Below are 6,525 nucleotides of genomic sequence, written 5' to 3' on the forward strand. Positions count from 1 at the left end.
AAAGCACTATTTTTGGTAGAGCATGCTAGCGGGCCGTTGTGTATTGTTTGGAAAATACGGCGCACTTAAAATCAATCCTTTGATTTTTCTGAAAGTCGACAGAGCTCCTTATAATCCCGTGTGTCTTATGTATGAACTCTGGTTGTGTTTACTGACCTGGAATCGATTTTATGTGCACGGCGCTCGAAAATCTGTCAAATGTTTCAGTACGACTTTGCTAAGCCACGAAGTCGCACCGCTTGATGGATTGTCGGAGCATTACGGCTATCGTAGGCGGAGCCTCGCGGAGTGATACGTACTGTGCTTCAACATAATATTGCTGTGTTGTGTGTGTATGACCTCTTTTTAAGTTCTGTGGATATTATACATGGTTATGCTGAGGATGTGTCGGCCAGTTTCCACTGGAAATGCCTTTTGGTTAAACTGTCAGCAAGGAATTTGCATTTGCACTGTTACATTTTTATAAAACTTTAATGCAACAAACAGCTGCTTGTTTAAGTGAAAATACATTGATGGGGTTTTTTTGCACTAATAAAGTTGTGGAGTTGTAAAGAATTTTGTCTCGTGTCAATTATATCGTCACTTATATCGTTAGCACAAATTTTCAAATGTATATCGTGATAAATATTTTTGGCCATATTTCCCTGCCCTAACAAACGCCTGTTCCTGTCATCACCATTCGAACCTTTAGTGGCAAAAAAGGTGTTTTGAGTCCTTCATCAAACCATCTGTTTAACAAACTGCGACACGACGAAAAGAGAACTTTGGAGCTGCTCCATCCACAGTATCTACAGTAAGACTAAGACTACATTATTAATGACCAACTGTTGACATACCATGTTTAAATTAGGCTGCTTCCTGAGGACAGCTGGTTCACTGTTCTATCACATAATACCTGCAACAAGCAGGGGTTCATCTAAAGGGGGGGTGGGGTGTCCTTGACTAGCATATGTAACATCATTTTTCAGATTTAAAGTGAAACAAAAAAAAGGTCCACAGGCCAGTAAAACTGAGCTAAAGACCTGGAGCTGTTGGGTTTCACACTGAATTATTACTACCTTTAATTATTAACATCTACAACATCACCATCATGTCTGTTTTCAGGAGCACAAAACTGCATCAAATCACAGGACAAACTGTTCTGTTGTTCTATGTTCTGTGTCAGTGCAGCCTCCACTTGCTCTTTTGAATACTTACACATACTAATTCACTCATTCACTAGTTTGACTTCACACCAAGCACACATTGCCACAGCTTGTAGATATCAGAACTCTTTTTCCCTCTTACTTTTAATACAAACCTCCACCCAAAAAAAGACAGTGTGCAAATTATTTTATTTTATGCAAGTTTACCTCGTTTTATTTGACTTCACTGTATTTGAGATTTTTCAAATGTATTTTTACATTTAAGGAAGTCTTTTCTTAAAACCTTTTAAAAATTTGCCAAATATTCTTAGCCAGTGCAAATTAATCAGCAAAATGCAATAAATACATTATTGTAATTATGAACTAGGATAGACTGGGGTTTGCTGTCACACTTTTTACTAGGGGTGCAACGATACTCGTATCGATATTGAACCGTTCGATACAGTGCTTTCGGTTCGGTATCAAACAATGCAAAATTTTTAATTTATTTTATCAACTTTCCTTCTGACTATGCTGTCTGTGTTGAGCGCTCAGTGGATCTGCGCTCGACTACTCCGCCTAGGCTGCACTGTCGAGCGCAGATCCACTGAGCGCAGGGCAAGCTAGCAAGACAGAAGCTAAGCTAGTTGCAACATGTCAAATTGAGCCTCCCCCACCCTCATTCAGATCTGGCGTTTGGAACTATTTTGGTTTTCATGTGACGTATGACCCTGAAGGTAAGCGCGTCATGGACTAAAGTAAAACAGTATGTTGGATGTGCCACGCAATGCTCAATTACATGGGTGGGAGCTAGTGTGTTAGCGCAGTTAGCTCGTTAACGTGTTGGCCGTCCAGCCCCACGCACGGGGCGATCCGCGGTAGCTCGTTAACGGAGATTTGCCGTGTTGTGGTGTTAACGTCATTTCAGATTAACGCTGACAGCACTAGTGGGAACACAACGAATATGACTGCACATTTACTCCGACAGCATCCTAGTGCAAAGACAAAAACAACAAGCAGGCATGCTACAAACTTTACCCGAGTCATTTAGACAGCCGTTAGCACAGGATTCTCCTTATGGGGACCTGATATGTTTAATATGCTGCTGAGAATATAGCCCAGAAGAAGCGTATAGTATAGCTTTTATTTTGAAAGAGCCATTTCTCTGTAATAAACTCTCTTTTCCAAAGATGAGTGATTCCTCCATCAGATAGTTTTTTTTTTATTACTTTTTTGTTTCAGCAACATTAAATTTAAAAACTGTACTTTTGAGTTAAAATATATATTTATAATTTTAATAAATGAAAAATTAAAAAGGCATTAACATTTTTTGTATCGAAAAAATATCGAACCGTGACACCAAAGTATCGAACCGAACCGTGAATTTTGTGTATCGTTGCACCCCTACTTTTTACTCTTGCATGAAACGCTTGTCATTGAAACATCTTTTAATAACCACTAATTCATTCAATTGAAGCTTCAGGTGCTGATTAAATATTGGTATCATATTCATTTTTGATAAGATAAGATAAGATAACCTTTATTAGTCCCACACGTGGGAAATTTGTTTTGTCACAGCAGGAAGTGGACAGTGCAAAAGTTATGACGCAAAAATTAGAATACAATTAACTGTAACAAAAAAGTAATCAACCATCAACTACCCTGTGACAGTTTGGGACTACCCTATATGTCCCTGTAGTTGTCAGCTGGATTTCAGTAAAAATTTTTACTTTTTTCACATCTTCATGTATAACTTCTTTAGTTCAGATACAGATATTAGTTTAGGCACCAGCTCTAAACTAAACTGTTGTATTTAAACCATGAATTTGAACCAATGATGATTATGGTGAATTATTCTATGTATGAGCAGTGAAATAAAGGAACCTGCAGTGCTTTTTAACGTAGCCCTTATAAAGGACATATTTAACTCAGTGACAGTAATTTGAACTGATTTATCATTGATACGATTAAAAAGCCCAGACATATATTCTAAATATATATATTCTAAGTATATATTCTAAAACACAAGTCTTTTTGTGCAAGATTTTCCAACAGATATAACAATAGTGAGCAAGTCAAGGAAAACACGTGAGAACAAAAATGAATTAATAAATTGCATTAATATCAAAGTTGACTCTGAACTGCTCTTCATCTCGATGCTTACTCGATCGTGCAGGTGAAGAAACCTTCTTTACATTTACAGGTTGCTAGTGTTGATCTAGCAACACAGAGAATCTGACCCAGAATCTCAGTTTCTTCCTTTTTTATTGTTCAGAAACATCCGGAGATCCCCAGATGACCTAGAGAAAACCTAACCTGGCCATCACATGGCTTTAGCTTGCTAATGAAAAACTGATTCAAATCAAAACTATTACCTTCAGTTTTCTAAAGTTGTTTTTAATTACTAAGACTGGCTGAGCTTTTAATACTAAAACAACAATATGGAAAATTATTCTGACACATGAACATCATAAATTACCTCCTCCCCTCAACAGCCCATGGACCTTAATGGGTGTTGACTGTTGGTTCTGAGTTTTTGTAGGTTCCTGTTTGATCTTGGGTTTGCGAAGCAAATTAATTTCTAGTTCTTCAGTATAACTAACTTTGCTTCTAGTTCTCAGGTCTGAATTAAATTTTGTGTCAGCTTTCTCCCTGTCTCTGTGTTTCTTTCCTCTAGTCTCTGTCTAGCGTAGAGGTTTTTATCAAGCCTGTGGGTCTTACTCTCAATTTTCGGATTTTCATTTGGTTCAGCTGTGTTAGGTTTGCTTACACCTGTCTCATCAGTTACATTCTGTTCATCTGTGTCTCATTTTGTTGCCAGGCGTTTCCTTTAAAGTGATATCCTTCTGTTGTCAGAGTGAGATGTTATTGCCATACTGTCTCTGTCATACAGCCCAATAAAGGGTTCCCCTGTTCAACTCCACCTGCCTCTCTGTGTACGTATTTTGGATCATCCTTCACCGCACTAACATTTCCATATATTGACCAAAGCTAAACGAACATCTCAGATGTTTAATATCAACAAAATTCCTCACTGCACTGTAATGATTCATTAACAACCCACGTGATAAACAACCCAGTGCACCCCACAGAGGGGGCACACCCCACAGGGGCAATGCAAAAGTGACTACTTTAAAGTTACTCATGTCACATGTCTAAAGCTTGCAGCTGACATTATGATATGAGATTGTGTCTCTACTAATGATTAGGGGACTACCCAGATATGAGTAATACACACACACACACACACACACACACACACACATATATACACATATACACACATATATACATATATGTGTGTGTATATATATATATATATATATATATATATATATATACATATATATATGTATATATACATACATATATATATATACATACACACATATATATATGTATATATACATACACATACATATATATACATACACATACATATATATACATACATATATATACATACATATATATATATATACATACATACATATATATACATACACATATATATATATACATACATACATATATGTGTATGATATATATATATATATATATATATATATATATATATATCTATATATCTATATATATATATATATATATATATATATATATATATATATATATATACACCTGCAGTCTGAGATACACAATCCCAGTAAGATCCAGCTGTTGCCATGCGCGTAAAAACGCTTGAACTGCTGCATACATTGAAAGCTCTCAGCTTGTCGTTTCTCCCGTTTGATTTAACTGAATATTCCAAACCCATCTTTACCCAACTTTACGCTGCCTGGTTTTTGCAAACGAATAACCGTGCAATAGATCCATCAGCGAGATATTAGCATAAGTCGACGCACACCAGACTCAGCAGCGGTTATTTACTAATTATTTGAACTTTAATACTGATAGACGACAGCTACCGCCATCCGAGGTGCGTGTACCCAGAAAAGATCGCAGCAAATTGCGGGTTTAGCCGGAATAAAGTTGAAATTATGCAAAAAAATAAACAGCTTCTCGCTATTTTCTCGAAAGCCGAATGAATGTGTGGTGTCGCTACTCTTGAATGGCGTGCGAATGAACTTTAATGCGCAAAGCTGCCCAGATAATTACAAGAATAAACATTAAAGTCTATTTTTTTAATGGCGTCTGGCACGACGTTCCTTGTGAAAATATCACGCATCACCCTACCTGAACTGCCTACACCAATTCAAAGCTTTCATAATCGAATTGTAAGATAAGACTACAAGCACACAGGCGGTTTTATATAACATCACACAGTAATCATACATTAAAAAAAGAAACATTTCTTTTCCATGCAAACATTGATGAAAGCAGCGGCCTTGACTGAGGACGGGTAGTCCGCACGTAACACAGCGGAGACGGACACAGGAGCAACAGGCGACACAAGTCTGCTCACCTGCAGTCAGTCATCGGCTGTAGAAACTGCTGGAGCGGAAAGTCCGGATCGCATGAAGCTGATTACAGGCTGAGAGCGCAGTCTCTGCTCTGCTGCCCGCTCACGCGTGTACAAATCGCTGTGTGAATTAGCATCTTATACCTTTCAGTATAAAACACTGCACAGGAATGAATGGGGTAAAGGGAGGGGCTGCTGTGTGAAGCTACAGGGTGACACAGGCGGTCCCACTACCGGTCTCACCTTTCAGTATAAAATGTTGATGACCAGGCACTACAGGAGACAGATGAACCATATATTAAAATCACTTTCTCTGTAACCCATTGAATGTTTTCATTGCCATATTTTTACATTCTTAAATGTTTTGTCTTTACAAAATTCATTTATTTGAGCAGGCTGCTATATTCAAGATTACTATTGTTTGGACTGTGTCACATTTGGAGATTGTCCTATTTGTTCTTGTGTTTGTTTTTCATTTTGATGTTCCAGTTGCACTTTTATCAGTAGCTTCAGTTCCAGAAAGTATTTCACAAGTACAGTAATCCCAGGTACTATGCCATGATTTTTCTGTCACGTCTTCACAGTAACAGTGAAACAATGGCACCATGAGGAAGTCAGAAAAAACTGTATATAAAAGATGGACAGGCTCTGTTGGGTGAAGGGGAAATGGGTGCGAGTCTGAAAGTCAGAAACTCAGCAGGAAAACAACGCTGTGATTAGTGAAAGCTTGTGTTCCTGGTTTTTCCTTCCCACTGTCGCCAAAGTGCTTGCTCATTACATTGTTGGGTTTTTCTCTGAAGTGAATATTGTCAGTCTAGAGGTCCACCTCTTGATCCAGACACTTTAATGACTATTAAACTGACTGCCAGGACTTCTCCAGGCATTAAAGGTTCCCAGGAGATAAGTGCTTATCAGCTGCCTTTGTCAAACACTTTAAGCATTGCAACAGCTAAGCTAACCTAAGTATTATAACATTGAACC

At 37.8% G+C, this 6,525-nt stretch overlaps 1 protein-coding gene across 1 annotated transcript in view; it reads right to left on the minus strand.

Annotated features, from left to right (window-relative positions):
• Nucleotides 1-5,687, minus strand: part of lrrc3b (leucine rich repeat containing 3B) — a 30,732-nt gene extending 25,045 nt beyond the window's left edge. Inside the window, exon 1 of the mRNA XM_026156338.2 lies at nt 5,548-5,687. The gene's annotated coding sequence lies outside the window, so the exon portion shown is untranslated. The remainder of the gene's footprint in view (nt 1-5,547) is intronic.
• Between the last annotated feature and the right edge of the window lie 838 nt (nt 5,688-6,525).

Source organism: Astatotilapia calliptera, chromosome 22 (genome assembly GCF_964374335.1).
Source record: "Astatotilapia calliptera chromosome 22, fAstCal68.1, whole genome shotgun sequence".
In the NCBI taxonomy this organism is placed as follows: domain Eukaryota; kingdom Metazoa; phylum Chordata; class Actinopteri; order Cichliformes; family Cichlidae; genus Astatotilapia; species Astatotilapia calliptera.